At 40.1% G+C, this 23,752-nt stretch overlaps 1 long non-coding RNA gene across 4 annotated transcripts; it reads left to right on the top strand.

Moving 5' to 3' along the window:
* The first annotated feature begins 14,648 nt into the window (after positions 1 to 14,648).
* On the top strand, positions 14,649 to 22,071 carry LOC135509362 (uncharacterized). Of its 4 annotated transcripts, none has more exons than XR_010450925.1 (5): positions 14,649 to 14,729; positions 15,110 to 15,323; positions 19,449 to 19,514; positions 20,931 to 21,037; positions 21,376 to 22,071. It is a non-coding gene; the product is annotated as an uncharacterized LOC135509362 (long non-coding RNA). The 4 variants fall into 4 exon arrangements; XR_010450924.1 differs by having other exon boundaries at positions 17,227 to 19,514; XR_010450926.1 differs by having other exon boundaries at positions 15,110 to 18,468.
* The last annotated feature ends 1,681 nt before the right edge of the window (positions 22,072 to 23,752 follow it).

Raw genomic sequence — 23,752 nt, 5'->3', positions numbered from 1 at the left:
GGAGTGGTATGACAGTACTGTAGGAGACAGGAGGCCCAGGCAAACAAGCAGATGCTAAGGGGCTGCTTGGAAGAAGAAAATAATCATCATAGTGCAGCAATTATGAGAGTTGAGAATTCAGTAAAGCGGAGCACAGTGTGTTCTCCCAGCATCTCAGCAGCACTCACAGCATCCCACACAACAAGCTCATTAGGCCAGGGTACACATTCACTCTGATTTGGGTTTGAGGAATTAATGCAACGGCACCTGGACTCCCAGAGTCATCCATTCTGGCACATGCTACGTATACAGCCAGCCTCGCTGAGGTTATGCATTATCTTCTTTAAAACGATGAAATGTGGCCACCCCTGTTCAGTTCTAAGCAACACCTCTCTTTTTTCCTGAGTACTATGTGAGGGGCAGGCATATTAATCACACTCACAGCCACTAATGCTAACAATCAGTCAATGCAGTTGGCCAGGCTCTCCATCTCTAGTGACAGGAGGTTTGTCCTGAGGCCTGCTGATTCGTCCTGCTACTCTGCCTGTAGGACAAAACACACACAACAGAACAACCTCGCTCTCTTTGTTTATCAATGCCACTCAATCTTATGGAGATTTTAGTTTTTTTGAGAAAATGTGATGTTGGATTGTGGAATATCCTGATTCCGGTACCTTTCTCTAAAGCCAAACAATGAAAATAACTAGTTATGATGTAGGTTACAGTCTGTTAATAAATAATGTATACTGTAATAAGTGTGCACTAACAAGTATCATCCCAATTGTTTTATTTTGGTGGCATTCAATTATGTAAATGCATGCATCCTCAGACAAATTTGTTGATAATCTGAATAATTATTACAAACGCGTCAGCTTTATTGACATTATAGTGAAATGGAAACTGAGGATTCTGTTCAGTTAATATACCGTTTTTATACAAAAGGGCCAAATCCACATTTAAGTACTTATGCAGTGCGCAGTATATACAGTTGAAGTCGGAAGTTTACATACACTTAGGTTGGAGTCATTAAAACTCGTTTTTCAACCACTCCACAAATTTCTTTTAAACAAACTATAGATTTGGCATGTTGGTTAGGATATCTACTTTGTGCATGACACAAGTAATTTTTCCAACTATTGTTTACAGACAGATTATTTAACTTATAATTCACTGTATCATAATTCCAGTGGATCAGAAGTTTACATACACAAGTTGACTGTGCCTTTAAACAGCTTACAAAATTCCAGAAAACGATGTCATGGCTTTAGAAGCTTCTGATAGGCTAATTGACATAATTTGAGTCAATTGGATGTGTACCTTTGGATGTATTTTAAGGCCTACCTTGACATCATGGGAAAATCAAAAGATATCAGCCAAGACTTCAAAAAAACAAGTCTGGTTCATCCTTGGGAGCAATTTTCAAATGCCTGAAGGTACCACGTTTATCTGTACAATAGTACGCAAGTATAAACAACATGGGACCACGCAGCTGTCATACCGCTCAGGAAGGAGAGATGAACGTACTTTGGTGCCAAAAGTGCAAATCAATCCCAGAACAACAGCTACCTTGTGAAGAGGACCTTGTGAAGATGCTGGAGGAAATAGGTACAAAAGTATCTATATCCACAGTAAAACGAGTCCTATATCAACATAACCTGAAAGGCCTCTCAGCAAGGAAGAAGCCACCGCTCCAAGACCGCCATAAAAAAGCCAGACTACAGTTTGCAACTGCACATGGGGACAAAGATGGTACTTTTTGGAGAAATGTCCTCTGGTCTGATGAAACAAAAATATAACTGTTTGGCTGTAATGACCATTGTTATGTTTGGAGGAAAAAGGGGGAGGCTTGCAAGCCGGAGAACACCATCCCAACCGTGAAGCACAAGTTAAAGCTTAGTTGCAAATGGGTCTTCCAAATGGATAATGACCCCAAGCATGCTTCCAAAGTTGTGAAAAAATGGCTTAAGGACAACAAAGTCAAGGTATTGGAGTGGCCATCACAAAGCCCTGACCTCAGTCCTATAGAACATTTGTGGGCAGAACTGAAAAAGAAGGAGGCCTACAAACCTGGCTCAGTTACACCAGCTCTGTCAGGAAGAATGGGACAAAATTACCCCAACTTATTGTGGGAAGCTTGTGGAAGGCTACCCGAAACATTTGCCCCAAGTTAAACAATTTAAAGGCATTGCTACCAAATACTAATTGAGTGTATGTAAACTTCTGACCCACTGGGAATGTGATGAAAGAAATAAAAGCTGAAATAAATCATTCTCTCTACTATTATTCTGACATTTCACATTCTTAAAATAAAGTGCTGAACCTAACTGACCTAAGACAGGGCATTTGTACTAGGATTAAATGTCTGGAATTGTGAAAAACTGAGTTTAAATGTATTTGGCTAAGGTGTATGTAAACTTCCGACTTCAACTGTGCATGTTCCAAACCCTCTTTACTATTAGACTAATTTGCTATAACAAACATTAAAGAAATGTATTCCACTTAAATGTGTAAAAAGAACATTATCACAAAACAAACAGCTGGTTGGTTCAACTGAGAGGAAACTGCATACTGAGAAGGACTGATCCCATCTGACTATCATTCACCAGTTGCATGAGGCAGAACTGGCATGTTTAGGTTTCTACGAGAGGAAGATGGCTTACCTTGACAGCTTAGTGCTGACAACTGTAACAGTGACACAAATTATACCACATCTGAACAACAGGGAATTTCATTCTGAAAGCTGAGGCCTCAAAAAATTGACACATTTATGAACGTGGTGTGTGCAGTAATGGATGAATGACCATTTATTTTCCTTAGCTTAAAACTGAATGCTAATTATTGGGCTTCACATAGCATAAAATGTACAGCTGTGGGGACTGTCAGAGCTCCATGGGCTGTTGAGCTTGTGTGCATTTTGACAGTGGTTGAATTTTCTATCCCTTGCTTCCCTGAGAACCACCTACAGAGTATACACAATGATATCCTGCCATCTCAGACATTGTAGTGGCTTTTTACTTGAATGCAAATGCAGTTTAAGATGAGGGAGGACAATGTAACATGGATAGGGTTAGGCTACTTACTACATGATACTCAAATTTTCCCTATACCCATCATGAAGTTGCTACAACCTAGCCTATTAATGAAAGTTTACAACGTAGGTGCACAGGTCGAGGGAAATTTTGAGTAATCAAGGTGACAGACATTGACACATTCAATACCGCCTTGCACAATCTTGCCTGCATCTAGCTGATCTAGGGTGTAATCATTAGTGCAACAGTTGCAAACAAGAGTTTCTATTGGACATATTCAGGTATGTTTTTCCTCATTCCATTTTCTTCAGTTTAAGAAATGCTTTTCAACAGAATAGGTGAAATGAATACACCCCTGATCACACGCAAACACAGTTCACTTTCATAGCAGCCGGAAAGTATCATTCCTTCTCGCACTCCTCCTCTCACCTTTTCCTTTTGCTTGTGAACTGCAGTGCCCAATACATTAGCTGTCTGTGACCAGGTGGAAAAACCATTCAAAGCCAAACCCTCATATCATAACCGCTGCACACAGCCTACATCGTTGTCACCATATTAGCTAACGTAAAGTCAACACCATTGCTACTATAACTAACACGTTAGTAACCCCGTTACAATCATGTAGTAAAGTACAGTTAGCAAGCAGTTTATCAGTTACATTGGTGGGCCCTGGTGGCAATAAATCAATATAATCAAAAGCTTATCTTGACTTTGAAGAGTTCCAGTGTTGGATAGCCATAGCCAGCTAGGTAACATAGCATCCCTCTATGTTTCAGCCAGGTGTTTGAGTGTGCTAAACTAGCTAGCTAGCTGCAAAAATATGAAATATAGCTAGCTCTCTCTCTCTCCCTCTTGCTTCTCCTTCATTTTTGGATAGATTAATTTGTTAAAAACTGTTCCAACTATTGTCTTTCTCTCTCTTTGAATCAACTACTCACCACATGTTATGCACTGCTAGCTAGCTGTAGCTTATGCTTTCAGTACTAGATTAATTCTCTGATCCTTTAATTGTGGACAACATGTACGTTTTTGCTGCAAGAGCTCTGATGAGTTGGAGGACATCCCTCCGGAAGTTGTCATAATTAGTTTGTAAGTCTATGGTAGGGGGTGAGACCCACGGGCCTCCTAGGTTTTAGTATTGAAGTCAATGTCCCCAGAGGAGGATGGAAACTAGCTGTCCTCCGGCTACACCATGGTGCTAGAGTACTAGAGGCTGCCGTAGACCTTCATTGCAAAACAGTGTGTTTAATACATTTTTTGGTGATGTAAATATATTTAGTATAGTTCTAAAAATGATAACTTTTTAATGTTTCACTATTTTTATTTTTATGAAATTCACTGAGGATAGTCCTCCCCTTCCTCCGCTGATGAGCCTCCACTTGTATACAGTATATGGAAAGTGAGAGAATTGGTCTGAAGGAAATGCATAGAGGTTGGAAGATAACACAAGTAAAATTTGCCAGGTTGGTCAAACATGAGATTTCGAACATGAAGGCTAAACTCAGCTTTAACTCAACACAATGGGATCAGCCAGATGGCAGTCAGCCCCCTCACAAGACTGCACTGTCTGCTGCTGACAACAGCTGCATGCTATGTTCCACACTGCTGTATAATATCATATATCATTTAAAGCACTGCTATTTGTTAATGAAAACGTTTCTTTACACTGCATATTGATTGTGAGCCAGATTGCTTACTCTTGGGAATAAACTTCACAGAGCAGCATGGCGTCAATTTTGATTACTTTATTTTTGAAAAATTCCAGATGCTCCGACGTGTGACTCAGTCTCCACACAGGGGGATAGTGGAAATAAGGTTGAGAGAAGCCCCAAATATTTGCATTTGGAAGCAATTACTATCCTACACCAGCATAAATATCAGCTTTCACCCTACTCCCAACACTGTTACAGATTTAGCACCTATAGGACATTTCTTCTCATGCCTGTGTAAGGCAACCCCATTCTAGCCATTACATCTGTTTTTTTAGGTGCAGGACTCAAACCCGGTGTTAACGTTTGGCATGGAAAGTAAGCTGAGTAATATGTTTTGGCCAATGGAGGATTTAACACAATCTGAACCATAATCAGGATGGTTAACATTTAAGCAGTTCCAAATGACTGGCCACTAGGGGTAATGGTGAGCGCTGTTAGCTTCAAGCTGGTTTCAGGTTTGTATTATGGACTGGGATGGTGAATGGGCATAAACATCTGTCTTTGGTGCCAAAGATAGCATGTTCAAGTCCAGTAATAAAATGTTGTTTCTGATATTTTTGTTTTAAGCCTCTCCAAAATCTTAACCCTTACCATAACAATATGGAGTTAATGCCTAACCTTAAGATTTCGGACATAATGCATACACTTAACCTTACAGTTTTCGAATTTGACATTTGGAACAACTTGACATTTGAGAAACATGGATGAACGTCTAATTCTGATGTGAGACTATTACTGGGGAAATGTATGATCAAACCTCCAGAATGTAGGGCTGACATCACTTCTATGTTATTGTTACAGTGATGCAATAAACAAATGGCATTCATTCCAGCTTTAACATACCATTGACTTGCCTTTGAGGATACATTTCCTTTAGCAGCATTTGAAGTTCAGTATAACTGCCCAATTCCCCCAAGAGTTACACACTATTGATCATGTATAGTTAACTTCCGTTGTGTCACACTTGCAGAGTCAAAGTGCACAACACGGAGATGTTAGGGGGAAAAAATAAAAGGAAGAATAGGGGAAATGTAAAACATTGAGTATGTAGCTCAGCATGCATGGTTGAAACTCACATGGGTGAGTTTGTAGCCCCAGGGAGAGCTAACACTGAAATGCTCTTTGACCATGAAATGGCCCTGCCGGTAATGGTGGTTAATGGCTGCGTGGTGCAGCGGTGCTGGGGCTAGGCAGGGGGTAGGCAGGGGGAGACTGACTCAGGGGGATTCTGTCTGCTCTAGTAGGGTTTCTGTACAGTGCAGGGATGAGATGAGGGAAGTCAGGCCAGTGATGATAGCATCTTATTGACGTTATAATTGCCAACTCACTGTCATGTGCAATGATCAATGGAGCTAAGACAGCACTACTACTAGAAGAAGACAGCACTACCAGAACATTTTGATATGTAGGCTATTCTTTGAACTTTGTCTCTTTCTCTGCATTATCTGTACACAGACACTCCTCAAGGTTTGTCAATGTGTTGGTTGGGGAAAGGGTGGCCATGTTATGGTAACTTTAAAAAATATATATCCCAAGAGAACAGTATACAACATGTATAGATGTATGTATGTTCCTCAACGTAGGTCCAACATACTTTCTCTCCACGTCTTAATGTTGTGTCAAAAAGTTATATGTTGGAACACGCTGGTGTATTTGGGCAGTAACTTTGTAATACACTTACATCAAGCCTAGTCTGTTTGGACTGACCTTGAAGAATCAGAATCAAATCAAATCATGCTTGTTGAGTACAGTACATTTTGTCCTATGATTCCTCAACCAGACTACTGATCCAATGTTGATAGGACTAATTGCTGGCTTAGAGTTGAAATGCTTCTGACTGACACATTGCCCTAATCATTGCACAGTCCCAGTATCTTATCCTCCAGCTAAATTCTGGAAAGGGCAACACATTGGGTAAAATGTGGGTATCAGCCCTTCCACAAGACATGGGCATGTTGGAGGTCAAAGGTGACCAAATCAGGCCGCTTCGGGATCACCATCTAGCTGTATAGCATGTGACAGAGAAGTGGTATCACGTGTTCTGTTGGCAAGTGTCCATATCTAAAGGTCATTTTTAGGATAGGGAAAACATGGTTAGGCTAGTCACTTTCACCAAGGTTTCAAGGAACAAAATGTTTGGCCTACAGTTCTTAAAATGCCTTTTCCAAAGAATATGTAACTTCTGACTGAGTCTGCCTGCAATAATAGTCTATTTCACTGGGTAGAATTTCCCAGGTAGATCATAAGCTGTGCATGTGCACACACACACACACACACTAGGCGGTATACCAGGGTATTTTGAAATACCCACGGTATGATGTCTAATACCGTTGTTTTTTCATAAATTTGAACAAATAAAATACAAATATATAAATACCCGCAGTCAACTTGTGAACTATGTTAGTAGATAAAGCAGAACTTGTTCTTCATTTCGCCTGTTGCATTATTTTGTCAGTTTGACCACACAATCATCTACAACATAACCCTAAGGTTAGGGAAACTGATTGTAGAGCAGATCCTATTTAATCAGGCCTGGCGATGAGTTGTGATAAGGGATTGACTTATCTGCTGTGATGGAGACAACGCAGAGGAAAGATGGAGACAACTAAAGGGATAAGCTGTAAACCTATTCTGACAAACCTCTAGTAGAGACAATGACAAGTGAAATATGGGGTCAACTATCAGTCATTCATCAATGAGCTCCTCCTGTCTCGATTTCAATTTTGAGCACTTGGCAGTATTAACCATCCTAACCCCAAGTTGCAGACTAGGACAGCTTTGCAATGCCAAGCACTGACAGCCCAAGTTTTAAAGTAACTGTTGTGTGTCACATTAATAAATGCTTCCAGTCACATAAAGCCATGGATAAAGGCCACTTAAGTGATAACACACATTCTAAAGCACTTCATAAATGTCAAATCCTATGACTGGCCCCAATGAGAGCATTGAACACCTAATATTAAAGTGGCCTTTCACTTAGATTTAAAGACTAGGGAAGATCCTGCCCTGTCGTTGTCTGACTCCCTTGTGGCTTGCCTTCAATGTAAACCACAACAGCATTACTTTGGGATATCCTCTTTCTGAGAGTGACTCCCCAAAGAGGTGCTGTCAAATGGCTCAGACACACCCTGTTAGTCATGTTTGTCCCTAAACAACAGAGAACATAGTGGGACAGGAGAGGCTCTCCACTCCACCAGCTAGATAAACCAAGTGGAGAGCAGTTCAGATCGCAGGCCCTAGTGGTGCAACAGGCAGCTCATGGCCATCTGATATAAGCCTTTGATCCATATAAGTGGGTGGAACAATGTGGCCTTCACGCAAGGATGTTACCTCTGTGACCTTTTCTGACCTGAAAGTCTCTGGGTCTTGAACAATGATTTATGTATACACTAGATGACTAACAAGGGGGCTCTGTTTTGAAGCCACAGCACCCCCATCTTGGCACTCCCCAACTGTTAAAAAAATATATTTAGGAAGCTATAGAAATGCATTTATTAATGTCTACACATGTTTTTGCCACATTTATACTATTACCTTAATGGAAACTTTAAAATTATTATGTGAGCTGAACATAAAAATACAAATGACAAAATATACAAATATACAGAAGTCGTGAAGTCCTCAACACTCCCAAAAAAGACTTAGATTTTATGTAAGTTGTTCAATCGAGATAGTAAGTTGTTCGAACAAGATACTAATGTCATTCGAACAACTTATTATCTTGTTCAAAAAACATAATTGTTCTTTGTCTAATTAAGCCTAATTTGTTATCCAGCGCCAGGTGTCAGATGTGCTTGTCAGACCGTTGTTGCAGCCATTCAATCTCTGATTCCACCCATTGATATGATTATTAATTTACAGTTATTTCATAGCCTTAAGCAGGGCTACTTTTGAATGCTAGAGCATGTAAGTGGGCTAACATGAGCTCCTGATTTTTCCAATGTTACTTCAGATTCTGATGTTTATCCACGTTTCTCGAAAGGTCAAATTTAGAAATTTCTAAGTGTTTTTGACACCATGGGTTGCTCATCCTGCTCAGCAACTAGCCTGATCACTAGAAATAGATTTTTATTTCTGCATTTGAAAAGGTCCTGAGATCGTCAATATATGCCTTCCTTGGCACTCTCCAAAAAAAGCACCAGGCACGAACTCGCAATACTCCAGCAAGCTGTGAGAACACTTGATGACACTTATAGTATGAGGTTGGTTGGTTTGCAGACATAAGCGACATAAGCGGTCACTTAAGGGGTCTACAGACAATTGGCAAACAGAGGCGACGGAGCGTAGCACAGTGTTCGAACGTCATTTTTCGTCACAAAAGATGTGGCTCCTTGTAATATGCTCCGTCAGCCTACACTGTTTTTTCCTACCTGGAAATTGAGACCCGAAGTATCATTCCTTCGATGTAGTTGTATTCAGACAAGAAATCAAAAGACAACAGCTGGAGGAAGATTTGAACATCGATAGTGATATCAAAAAAATATGGAGAAAGATTCGGGACTGGCAGGTTCGCAATCTGAAACGGGTGAAGGAAATGAGTGGGGCTGCCGCTGGTGTGTGTCTCACCGATTATCAGACAACTGGATTGGCTTCGTGTTCACGTAGGCTGTCATTGGCCGTCATTGTAAATAAGAATTCGTTCTTAACTGACTTGCCTGGTTAAATAAAGGTTAAATAAAGAAACATCGTAAGACAGACACCAATATGCCAGACACGGAATGCACTCGTCATGCAGCCGAGTCCTTTTGTACAGTCAGTGTGTGTGTTTGTGATCGTATGTTTAGCAGACCGAGTTTGAACATGTTAAATCAGCTCTTTTCTGGATGCTAGAAATTGTGAGTGGGAAAGAATCAGTGTCTGTGTTATCATGATTAGCAGGGCTAGTTCAAACATCAGAAACAGACAGTGTGTTGTGTGAGTTAATTAGATTGAGATGTTAATAAAATCAGTTATTTTGGGTAAAAGAAGCCCATGGAGATGTTTTAAGATCGCTTGGATTGTATTCTAATGTGTTTGCCATCTGCTTGTAGGTGTGGGAGGGGGGTGGTGTTTTGGACAGTCCATATGTATATACTCTATTCTACTGTATTTTAGTCAATGCTACTCAGACATCGCTTAAACTAATATTAATGTATTTGTTAATTCCATTATTTTACTTTTAGATGTGTGTGTATTGTTGTGAATTGTTAGATACTACTGAACTTTTGGAGCTAGGAACACAAGCATTTCACTACACCTGCAATAACATCTGCTAAATATGTGTATGTGACCAATAAGATTTGATTTGAGAAGGAGCTGAGCCCTGAGGACCCATCTACAGTTGGTTCATCAATCTTTGATTCATCATCTCCTTGGCCTAGTTCATCACCTCTCCGCCCTTCTCACCAACACCCAACCCACCATCCAGGAGCACCCGTGCTCTCTGCCCTGAAACTTCATCAACCTCCACCCCATCTCCCTGACCCAGCTCCAACGGACGGTCCTTTGGGCAGTGACATTATGCAGCGGGTGGATGACTTAAAGGAACGGCAGCAGAAGTTACAGTAACAGCAGCAGTGTCCAGCCAAGACCGTCTACGACGGCATGGTACCATGGATGATGTCTGCTGATCAACATCTCTCGTTTGGCTCACCCCAAATCCTGTTCTGCTTTTTTCCCCTTATTCATGCGTTAGGGTTTTGCATTTTTTTTTATACTTATTTCCTTATTGGTCATCAACCAGAAGAAGAGAAAGTATGTGTGCACACGTTTTCCAAACGACACTCCAACATTTATTGTAGGGTGCCACACGTGATTATAGCATCCTGGAAAGACACTTAGTTTGAGGAAGTAATCCTTGTAGTTGTTGCATATGTCTATAGCAACTTTGGATGCACTGTCTGCCGACATGCTTCTTGGGTCCAGGAAACTGATGTCCTCTTGTACCACCTGTCTCAACTCTCCTGGAAGTGGGTGTGGAGTGGTCAACAAACGTGGGTGGATGTACCGTGTTGATGAATCTGTGTTGTCAGTGTCTGTTGTGCAAAGATAGTTGTGGAGGGTCACACAGGCCTTCACAATGGTCTCCGTTTTCTCTGGGGCAACCTCAAGGGTCTGTCCCAGGATCCTCAATCTTGCAGCAAGGATCCCAAAGCAGTTCTCTGACATTTTCCAGGCTCTTGAGTGGTGGTAGTTATAGATCTTCTTGGCGTCATCAAGGCCAATATTGAACAGTAGTCATCTAGGTCATTACTATTGAACAAGAACATGAAGACTATTTAAACAAATATTTAACCTGGCAAGTCAGTTAAGAACAAATTCTTATTTTACAATGACTGCCTACCCTGGCCAAACCCTCCCCTAATGACACTGGGCCAATTGCGCACCACCCTATGGGACTCCCAATCACAGCCAGTTGTGATACAGCATAGGATTGAACCAGAGTCTATAATAATGCCTCTAGCACTGAGATGTAGTGCCTTAGACCACTACACCACTCAGGGGCCCTCAAATGTGTCCTGTAACAACTGTGTAGCCTATGCTTTGGACATAGGCTTCCATCCTCTTATTGGGAGGCGAGATCACTTTTATGTGAGGCATATCATTACAATGTCTATATTTGTATAATTTTCACATCACATGTATATATAGTCACATGTATTTAGTGTATCTTACCTGGATATAGCCAGTGTCTTGCATCGCAACCTGCCATCAAGATCATTGACAAAAAGCCCTTGTAATTATAGTAATTGCTGCCCAAGTGTGTCAGATATCGGATCCGAACGTGATGTCGACAGCTCCTGCACAAAACGGATAATTCAAACAATCCCCGCAATTTCTGCCCATTGTACCACGGAGGGATAAGCAACAAAATTCTCATTCAGGACATGTCAGATAGCCTGGCACACTTCTGTGACGATGGCACAAACTGCAGAGATTCCTAGCTTACAAGTTATAGCTCTTAGCGATACTTTGCTGTGTGCTGCCACTCACCAAAAACTCAAGGGCCACAGACTGCCTTTCTGCAGCACTTACGGGCAAGCTGTGAGTTCTTTCGTGTGAGATTTGAGTGGCAAGTCATCAACTCTGGCAACCGACATCTGAAAGTATTGAAAATGTCTTTCCTCATCAATGCTTCACATAGGTTGGACAAGAGACGTGTATTCTCCATTGTCCCCTCTTGTAGTGTTCAGTGGACGAACTTGCATTTTCTCAGTATTTCTATTATTCTACTCCTGAGTAGAGAGAGCAATTCAAACTCTTGTTGTTAAAGCTCCAGCAATTGCAATTCAAAAAGAGACATACTTGCTAATGTGGCTAAAACGTAGTCGTAAATCATCAGACTAGCCTGACATACAGTATATCTAGCATTTGTAAACAGGTATATAACACTGGATCCGGAAGTTCAAATGTCGTCGCTAGCTAGTTAAAAAGAGTGCATCGGCCCCTCTTGCTCTGTAAGCTACTCTGGCTCCCCAAGCCCCTAGTGGATATACACTATACAAGGCGGACTTCCTCTCTGGGTGTGATGCAACAAAAACAGTCCGCTGCCCCCAAAAAACGACTTTGCCCATGTGCATCAGCACTTTTTCTCTTGTTATGTCAGTCACTGACAGTGACTCAATTAGCTGAGTCAGCTACAGTATGAAATGTTCTTTAGGATTTAGACCATCACTGTCAATACTTATCTGCATCCAAATGTGAATAGCACAGCAGCAGCCATACACATTAGGCCCCGTCTTTGCTAATAACCATAGGGATAGACTTCCACAGTTAAAGAAGGAATCCTACACCCCCCTCCTCACCCCGCCCTCATATTTTCGGTCTATGATTTTCAAAATACAGTTGGATTATGTTCTCCTGTGGTTAATTTCTCTCTTTGAAGTACTTAAACAGGTCAGTCTACATCTCCATATCAAAGCATTATGAAATTAGCCATTTTCCTTCTCTCTTATTTCGTTGAACATACAGAGACAGAGAGAGAGAGAGTAGCCTGCAGTGATATGCCATTGTCAGCCAACACAGAGCTGCTTTCTAACAGGAGTAACAGTGCAACAGGGAGAATCAGCAGCATTCTACTGAAGCGAAGAATGAGATCACTGGGCTTTTTGAGCAAGGTCAACGTCGAGGCAAGGCGAGGCACACCATGTTTAAAATTCAGTCCTCTCCCCACCGCTGAGCACTTGAAACACACAGTGCCATTCCACGAAACCTACTAGCCATTATGTAAAGAGACGCAGGGCTTTAAGTAAATACGTAATCTTAATGAATGCAGGGATCTCGGGGGGTAGTGGGAACCCAAGTCAAGCAGGGCAGGGTCAGAAACACAGAGGGAATAATCCTGTGAGTCAACAAGACGTCTGTTAGCTCCCTGCCATCACAACCTGCAGAAACATTTACAGTGAGTAAAAACCTGGAGTCCCCAGCCTTTGATATGCTTAATCTACACACCAATAAAGTGTGGGACTGCAGCCAAATGCTCAGTTGCTGTACACAACATACACTTGAAAACCAAATCAGTCTCTTTGAGTGCAGTTTACAGCATGGTCACCACCAAAGAAAAGGATTCAAGGAGTTTGGTACCACAACTAATCAACTAAATAGAAATTAAAATAAGAAATCACAAGACTCTGATTATCCCATATGCAACTTGACATGAGTACAATGACATTTATCCATATGTGACCCGTACTCTGAACTATGCATCTTTGACATATCTGTTCTGCTGTACTGCATGTACTCTATATCCGGTTCAGGACTTCCTCTTTGTCTCATGAACGCTGACCTTCATCATTGGCCCCAACTCATCCTGGATGCATAAACTTAAAACAAAAGGACAGCCATTAGATGACATGTCGCACAATCTTGGGGTCTTGTTCTGGCCCCGTGCCTGCTGGCTGTGTCCTTTGCTTTGCCCAGTTTGCTCTGTGAGACTGCCAGGACATTGAGCCTGACACATCAGAACTGCTGCTCTCTTGGTGCCCTCTTTCATTCCCACTATCACAGAGTCAAAGCCTGCAGAGACGGAGCTGTCCAGAGACTGAGCCCTGCTGGGTTTGACTGGGCCAAGATCCCATCAAGCCTGGAGGAGAGGGTCATCCTCTTCCCCGACTTCAACTTGCTATGATCTCTGAACCGATTCTAAAAAGGCCCCTGACTTGATTCGAGCAGACAGTCCCCTTTGAAAGCTCCCTTTGGTTTGGCTTCTGTAGCCTGAAAAGGGAAGTGCAGGGTCAGGCTACACACAAGCAGGAAAAAGCTAAACCAAAGAGAGAAAAAATACAGCTGATAGCCATGCTCCAGGTGCAGATGGCCCACTGTTTTATGTATGGTCTCAATGGATCATTGGAAACTGGAGGCATATAATATAGAAAGATTATGCAAAAACATGGTCATCCAAAGTTCTAATAATCATTTACAAAGGTCATTTCCATGACAAGGAATGTTCACTGGTTTGCCAAGACATTTGGGTCTCTATACAGCTAAAAATAAGCCTTACTGAGAGGCAAGGAGTAAATTGAAAATCTTCCCAAAAATGTATACTGTATCTGTAGTTCTTACATTCTGTAGTTCTAGGTATCTTAATCTAAATTCTGATGACATATTCTATTTACATGATCAGAACTATTATACAATTAACATAAAACAAGTATTTCAGTTGTTATAATTTGTGGTAATACAGTATATACTGTATGTATTAGAGCATTTTCAGTGTGTGTGCCTCCTATTATATACTAAGTAATACTTTATGCGAGCAAATTCATGATGTGATCAAAGCAGACACTGGCCCCAAGGACTCAGGCTACTGCAACCCTGAAAACCAGCCAGGGTGAGAGGTCAGAGGACTGGAAGCAAAGATCCAAGTCCCATCCCATTGTGTGACACGCCTCCTTCACCATTCGCCCCCAGAGGCTTAGTGTCAGTGTTAACACTTCAAACACTCAATATCTCCACAAAACACAAAGGACACACAACTGCTTGCCATTGTCATCGTTTCTTCTAGAAAAAGAGATATGGATCCCTCCCAAAGGTCAGAGTGTGTTGAAGTTTCCATGATTAAGTCATGCTTTGTTGTTTGACTTTTCCCAGTTGAAATCTTTACTTTTGTGAGAAAATTGTGTAATTTGCTCAACCTTGTGGAATAAAATTCAATCAATCTAAAGCTCTATATGGTCAATGTTAGTGCCTAATGATAACTGCATTTTAAGAATATACCATATTTCGGGGAGATGTCTTCAAATGTCAAGCTATGATTTTGTTAAATCCTGGATTTTATTCCAGAGTTGAAAGACCATACTGTGATACCTATACTGGCCACCAATATGTCCATCAATAAAACAGAAACACTGAAATATGTCTGTTTCACTTTACCAAGTAAAATAATCACACGTGTTGTTTCCTTGTCTGCAGTGTGACTTAACACACCTATGGCATCATGTGCGACTTCACAGCCACTGCTGGAGGCTAATCTCCAACCACTGGGATCTGATTTTCAGCAGTATTGACAGTTCAAGAATCAATCCGTGCCAGCTTCCTCTACTGAACCTGATGCCGCTCTCATACTACGCATGTGACTGAGCTGTACGACTCAGTTTCCCTGTGCTGTGTGCCTGCTTCTGAGAGGGTGAGAAAACTCCTTATTTTATGAGTCACTGATTACGGTCTGCACTCTGATGTCGGCGCTGTTACTATCCTTTCCTCACACAAAAATACAAGGACACCCTTATTTTCACTGCATTTCTACATCTCCTCCCTCTTTTTTTATACAACTAACAACAACTACGAGTTGTTAATAAATATATAATTGCATGGTCAAAGAGTGTGTTTTCACGCAGCATGAAACCTCCCGGTTTCTGCACCATGTAGAACGCGCTGCAGGCACTCTCTTGCGGGAAGGTCTCATTTTCAGCCTCCTGCCGTGCAATATTCAGTCGAGTCTGAAATCATTTGGGACTCATTTTAGGGTTTAGGACTTATCAAGAATGCTGACAATAATGGATAGCAAAGCTACAAATGAAACACAGCTTTTCACGTGGAGGGTTTTAGTGGCAGGCAACATTCAAGGCGCAGAGGTCCTGAATCCAAACTCAGGGTGTCACATAACACCAGAAAACTGGTTTATGGCACAGATTGCACCCAGCGCTCACAAATAGTACACTGGGATGCAATATAATTCCAAATATCATTCAGTAAATTGCTTTTGAGTTAAGACAGAAATGTAGTGTCATGTGTTAGTGTATAAGATATTAATATATTTTTGTGGAGAATGACAATTTTGTTATTTGCTTTTACGTCTATATAGTTCATCACCTTAAACGTGAAAATAAGAAATAATTCTGATGAGTTGGGTGATTGATATGAAATCGTATGTATTATTTTTCCATTTGTATAATCAGTCTGAATGCATCTCAAGTTGAGCTAATCCTGAAAAGAAAAAAATATATATATCAAGGACAAGGATGCACCTTCAACTGCATACTGTAGAAACGAAGAGCAGAATAATGTTACTATGGAAGGCTTTGGTGAAAGGATTCAAGGACTTAACAATTCCACATCCTCTCAGCCTCTCCTTCATCTCTAATAATCAAGCTTGGCCACAGAATATTCCTCTGGATGGGAAGAAAAAGCATGTCGCCTGTTCTCCTCTCACTCATCTTAAAGACTGCCAGTCTGGGGTCTTCCTCTTGAAGTCTTCTGTCACTTTTATGACTTCAAATGCTAGGCAAAGCCTTTTTTAACAGACTGGCGTGTCTTTAAAGGCAGATATCTTTTCTGTGCTACATTAGCATGAGATAAAGGGTAGCCCATCTATTGCAACGGAAACCCGGAGAAGCCTAGACCACAGACGCTGTGAACTCGTTTGTTGCTTGTGCACAAAAGGGCACCAATGCAGACCAACCAGTTGTGGTAGTGGAGGATATGGAACAACAAATCATGCACCTTGTATGGAAACAGATGTTTAATCTAAAGACAATTCAACTGTGACAGAATTATATTAGAGCAAACAATGGCTTATATGAAATGGAAACTACCAATTTACTAGAACATAAATGTGTAAATGGTTACAAAATGAGGATATGTTTTAAGTCCAACCAATTGTCAAAATTATATTTGAGGAGTAATACTATTTTCAGGACACAAAAAACTTTCATGAAAAGCAGACTATATTTAATTTATACATGTACAGCATTACCTAATGAGATAGTTCCTTCACAATTCCATATGGCGAGAGAAACCATTGAGTGTTTGCAGTCTTTCTCTGTTCTCTGTAGTTAGGTGTTAGCATAGGGAGGTGCTTGCGAGCATTTTATGGCAGGCTGCTCCAGAGAGCAGCAGGCAGGCTCTCTCCCTCCCTTGCAGTGCAGGAGGCCACCTAGCCACACACAATTACACCCAGAGCAAGGCAGCAGCCTAACCTGTACTCTGTCATGGGCCAGGCCTCAGTTGAATCTCAGCATGCATGCTCAATGATCTGTTATTAATTAATCAATCAAAACTAACCAAGGTAAACCTTGCTTTTTAAACAGGTCAGAACACACACTGTTCCACATTGGGGGTTTTGCACTCATAAAATCCTGCACTCTGCTCACAGAGGATCCTTTTCTGAAGATAAGTGTGGATTCAAACAAGGCTTCTGATACTATGAAAATATGGCTGCTGTGCTGATACTTTATATAAAGTGTATGTTATTTCAACACACACACACACACACACACACACACACACACACACACACACACACACACACACACCACACCACACCACACAAGCTATGTGAATAACATGAAAAATTGGATAGATTACAATGTGAATATGGCCTATATCACCAAACAAAAATATATGCATGAATTTAAATATTATGAATGAGTGTTGACAATTAACATGTTGGGTTAAGACATATAAGAAGTTTGGGCTTACCTATAAACTGTCATGCATACCTTTAATAACTGGTATTTAAATTATAAATTGCACATTACATTTTATTTCATGTTTGTATAACACTTTTAAGACTGTAGTAGGCTACTCTGGTTAGTGTCAAGTTATGTAGCAATCCACTGTAGCCTTCATCAAATGTGCAATATAAAACAAGAAAATAGGTAATATTAGGCTACTTACGTTGATGCTTGCGAGGCTGCAGAACTATATCCTCCCTATATCCTCCCTGAATGTTTTTTGAAACTACAATAATATTATTTAGGCCTTCAAAAGTAAATCCACCGAACATAAAAAACACAAACCTGAACCATAATATCCCAGTAGTCTTACTGAGTAGGCAATGATGTTTCCGTTTTTCGACTATAAATCAATTTGCAGATCATTAAAGTCATTATTGACAACACGGAAAAATGTCCAGAATCATCAGCGCCGAACAGTAGGAAATCATGTTGATGGACCTGACTGTACATTAATGTCCACTGAGCGGCGCCGTAGTCCGCATTTTTAAATTAGACATGCGCGCGAGGAGAGTTGGAAGCTTGAATCCTTCCTTTAGCAAATGCACGGTGTCATTTATGTGTTAAACAGTTGAACAATGATCGGGGAGTGAACAACAGTTATTTAAAATGAAACTGCAGGTAGGTGAAACCCACATACCATGCTTATGTCGAGTATACAAATTAAACATTGCATACAAGACTTTATAAACAAGAAATGCATGATTCATCAAGGCACTGTACACATTTTTTTAAACATGGTGTCATCGTGGAGATAACTTTGTGTATGAGTTGTTAGCGATTCATACACCTACCTACCTCCGACACAGTCAAACAGTAAGTCAATGCACCAATACACACAACACATTGCAATCTATTATTTTCAAATAGTGGGTAATTCATTTTTCCTACTGTCTGTTCTGGGGTGGCCATAACACGGTCCAGATTCAGCCATAGGCCTATAAGACAGACACACTGTAATGTGAAGCTGATTAGAATTACTATTATAGTGTTCTTTACATCTTTTATAGCCTAGTTTATAAAGTATATTCAGCATCATCAATGTAGTCACAGGTGTATTGTAAGATATAATGTGTTGATAGACCCTCACAGGACAATATGATATGGTGATCAACAAACCAAATGTCTCCTCACTTCAATCTATATTACTATAATGTTTTTCTCTCTCTCCCTCTCACACATAGCCTTCACTCTTTAGTAATGTTCATTACCTGCAAATCAGTTACACAAGTTTGAAACATGAGACAAGCCGAGAAACAATAACACTCCTTTCTACAAATTACATAGCTGGTGAAGGATTAGCATTGGACCACATAATCGTCCCCAGCCATATTATAGAAACAATGGTCAGGATATCACACTCTGAATAAGTTCCCAGACTGAAACTCCTTTGCACTTGCAGTACTTCACCCAGTATACCAATAAGATAGCCCCCTATCAAGGTTTGATAGCTGAAAGAAAGCAAAGCAGGTTTAAAGCCCGAGCCCGTCGGGATGTATCCCGGGATGGGACCCTAACAGATGGGAAGTACTGTAAGAGACGAGTCTAAGGTCAATCTGAGATTCAGTGATGAAGCCGTGGGCACCGCTCTCAGCAGTGTTTTTAAAGTTGACTTAACAAAGCAGATTGTATGGTCAGACAAAACTCAAGACCATATTGCAGCATTTTTTCATGCTTCCATTGTCTAGTTTGCTACAGGCTGTATTGCTGCCTGACACCAAATGGTCTAATAAAATTGTGATCATTATGTTTGTCTGTCCATTTTTATAGCTAACCTTGATTTGAATGTTTCACAGCTGATCCGTTCAACAGCGGGCGATGAGGAGGTTGAAGCTGTCTAAACATGTGCAGCCATACTGCAGGTAATTCATTGGTCAAGTCAATAAATGAACTTTATCTTTACATCTCTGAGTGTACTTAACTGTGAAGTAGCTGTTGTTTGTGCTATTAGACCATACATAGAGTGCATATTTGGCCATTAGTTAACACTTCATAGAGTCTGTTTTGATAGGGTGTTGTTAAGACTTGTGGGACTCCTCTTGGTCCAGTCACAGTACTTTTGTCCTGGATGCTGTAAAAACACTTGCTGTGGTTTGGTAAATTAACAGAGAGCCCCCTAATGGAGTAATTACACAGAGCCAAACATCTATTTTTCACCTGTGCTCTGCCATTACTCTCCGTCCCCCATCCACTCCATTGGAAGTCACTTACTCTCCTTACAGTGAGTTATCATTGACTGCCATTTAGGCGTTCTGGAGCAATTTGTCTTACTGAGGCTGGGGCCGGCCTCATTGCAGTGAACAATCATTCTCCACCAATATATAAAACATTCATAGGGAAAAAAGGAGAAAAAATACAGCACAAACAGATAGTGGAGAGTGGCTAATAGATACTAGGAAAGAGACAGACAAGAAAAATAATGTAGTCGATTAAAGGGAGAGGTAAATGCCGGTACCTTGGCGGTACAAATGTATAGAGGCTCTGCCATAGGACAAATCTGCCTTCCGGAACTCCAGCTCTGTCCGTGAAATGTGGGGGCTACGGTTGTTGAATTTAATATAAATAAACACTTGATACTACATAGCTACTTTTCTAATCATAAATCACACATATCACACATCAGAATATATATAAAAAAATATATACACTAATTTACTCTCATTTTAATAAAGTTGTACTCTCTTTTGAGATAGTCACTGAACATTTTTCATGAGACTGTAGTGAGGTTTTTGACAAGATATAGACAAAGTTTCAGTAATCCAGACTTCTTATATAATGGATGTACTATTCTAGCCTCTGACAGATGTAGTGTCTGTTTTCGTTTCTTCTTGACACTTATTTTATCGAGTAAAGATATTGATTGGCTCAAGGGTCCACTCCTCTAGTTTTCCATGTCTAGATCAGTTGTCGACTTAAAGGTAAGGAGGAGAAGTTGCAGACACCATGGTCCTGAGAGCACTGTGGAAGGGCTCACTTTGAATCAACCAGATAAGACCTGTGCCTACCGTGATGTACAGTAGTAGTCACAATAGTACAAGCGGTATCATGATGTGGGTAGGAATAGGCTATTTCTCACATGCTGTATGAATGGATATTGGCTTTCTTTTAAAACACAGACCATTAAGTTACATGCTATTGATAGCTTTGCTTTGTAAATACCTCTGTTAGTTTAGCTTAGTAACAAAGCATTATTGCTAAAATTATAGACACACATTGTGCTTTTTGTGGATTGTAAAACATACTGTATAACGTCTTGAATATCTTCTTTTTTTTGCAAGTGTGTATTGTGGTTATTCAAGCAGCATACTGTAATATTGACTGTCTTTGTTGTGGAGGGGAGTCTCAAATTCAATCCAGACCATCAATTTTACCTTGGACCTGAACGGTAAGAATTATTACCTGCCTGAGAAATCAATCAACTTAAGACCTCCCATCATGTTACTTAGCTTCTTGCCACATAAGTTGAACTAACTATAGCTAACAATCAGATTCAACATTCAACACAATATGTTCTGTGAACATCTCCGGAAAGTTATAGCCTAAACGTTTGACATGGTAGGCAAGAGATGTCACAACTTTATGCATAGCCTGTCTGACATGTGTATCCCATTCAACCTGGCTGCATTCCCCTGAGTGGTTAGTAGTGTGCTTAACTGTTTTGTTAGATTACTCACTCTCACTGCTTAACACAATGACAAATAACCATTCTTTTTTTTCTTGCAGTGATAATCCGGACAATTTAAACATTTCTTTACAAGCAGAAGTGAACCCATTAATCCTGTGTGATTCTTCTGATAAGTGGTGACTGTGAAGTAATGGCCATGTCGCCTAGAAAAATAACAAATATGTGGACAATTAAAACAAGATGGACATTATCTGGCAAGTCCCTACTCCCCTTTTCTTTAGCAGTATTGTAATTGATCTGTCCCTTTGTTACTAAACTGAATATTGAGACCTGGCTTTTTGTTCATTATCTGTGGATTTTAACATGGTGCATATTTGTCTAGTTCGAAAATCATGTAAAAAAGGAACCCAGTGATTATTTTCTTCACATATACAAATGCTGTTCTGAAGAAAAGTCAATTGTCATGTTACCTGCTAAAGTTTCTGGCTATAATGTGTTGACCTTTCCAGGCACCCCTGTTGTTTAGTTATTTGAAAGTACTTTGACAAGCTGCAGTATATGACAGGAGTATATTGTATCTGGAATTAAGTCCATTCACATTTAATTGTCCTTAAAAACTCTGTCAAACTTTTGCTCTGGGTGTTTGCTTTGCCCTAGAAAATCAATGTGACATGTTTGGGCCGGGGGGGTAATAATCTGGTCCACTGACCATAGTGAACACCCTAATTTCTGTGGCTTGGCAAAGAGATTTAGTGTGTTGAATTATGGTAATTAAAGGTTGAATTATAAAAGTTTGACATTTTCACCCTCAATTGTGTGAGCAAAAAGTGTATGGAATCATATATAAACTTTTAAGTTGATATTTTTAATTGCAAAGTACATTATATTAATTTCCTCCTACATATAACAAAAGGTGAAGTGGCATCACAATTATAGTTGAAATATGTAGTCCTTCAAAACATTTGATATTATTTCATTCTGCTATGTTGACTTTAACATTATATGTGCCTCTGTTACTAACTGTAATCAGTTGTTGATATTGCTGTCCCTGAGTGTTTCATGTTATTGACAGTCAGATAATTAGGTATCATCTATGCTTCAATAACAATATAAAAATCCATTATAATGGATGGTTTTAATTAATGCCATATTTGATTATTAGCTCATTTAAATGTTTATATTATGGCACATATGCTAATATGTGATAGAAAGAGCAGAAATTAATTGTATTACCCTTAGAGCATAGCTGTTTTTAATTGTATGATTCCTTAACTGTGTATGACAGGAAAGGGGTTATTTCTGTGATTTATCCATCTGAGATAATGTTAGCAAGACTTTGATATTGCATTAAGATTGGGGAGAAGGTCATATATGAAGATGCCAAAACCAACACCAGGGCAACTTGCCCATCTGAAAGGACATATATTTTCACAAGGAGGTCTTGGGAATGAAAGAACAGTGGGAGTTTTAATTTAGAGATGGTCAATACAACAACATTCAGATGGGCCATCCTCTGATCTCATAAGAATATTCTCTCCAAAGAACCTCAAACTATCCAATTTAGATGAAATCCACATGTAGTTCATATTGACCATTCCATATTGAACCTATAACGTTGTATTCTACATGCTAAATAGAGAATATTTTGGCAGAATCCCCGTGCCTGGCATGTGATATTCTGCATTATTTTGGCCGTAATTCTGTTTAGATCAAAGGGATTCAACGGGCCTAAGTTTCAAATCCCCCAAAGCCCATTTTGGCTACTCTTTATTTAGCTCATTGGCATTCTGACACCATGCTTCTGAGACTTTGAACCCTCAAAGTTTGGAAAAGCTGAATCGCTTCTTTAAACACATCAGTGGGCCAGATTAAAGAATATCACTAAGCATCTTAAGGTTTTAGTGCAGTGTGGCGGCATGGTTTGGGCTTCTGGGGCCATTTACCGCCATATACTGTATTAACAATGGCTGAGAAAACAGGCCGAGGGGGGTGGAGAAAACTTCCCTCATGCTAAATTGAGTTTGGGTAACATTAAGTAGAGTAGAAAGAATGATACTGAAGAGCTGGAGTAAAGGTCAAAAAGAGTCAGTTGGATACCTCAGTGTTGTTTCAATGTTTTAGCTAAACTTATTTGTTCATTTTAAGTTTAAAATAAGTTAATTTCTAGGTTTTAAACATGTACTGGCTTATACCGGCTTATATGTTACTATAACACTACTTTGTCACTGAAACAGAGGCAGAAATTCAATGAAATGGTACTGCAATTGATTTTTAATTGGCCACCTCCCTCAGTCAGGTACAGTATAACTCCAAATAAGTCAACACATTCACACACCTTAACAATTTGCCACATGTGAGTACCAGCTGCTTTAACCACGTTGGTATTGTTCCTTCCATCCAGAATTAAGTCCAAGCTATTCATTTACCTCAACAGATAGATCAACCTGTAGAAGTGTATGTGAAACAAAAGTAGTT

Source organism: Oncorhynchus masou, chromosome 22, assembly GCF_036934945.1.
Source record: "Oncorhynchus masou masou isolate Uvic2021 chromosome 22, UVic_Omas_1.1, whole genome shotgun sequence".
NCBI classification, from domain to species: domain Eukaryota; kingdom Metazoa; phylum Chordata; class Actinopteri; order Salmoniformes; family Salmonidae; genus Oncorhynchus; species Oncorhynchus masou.
This window is presented reverse-complemented; position numbering and strand designations above follow the sequence as displayed.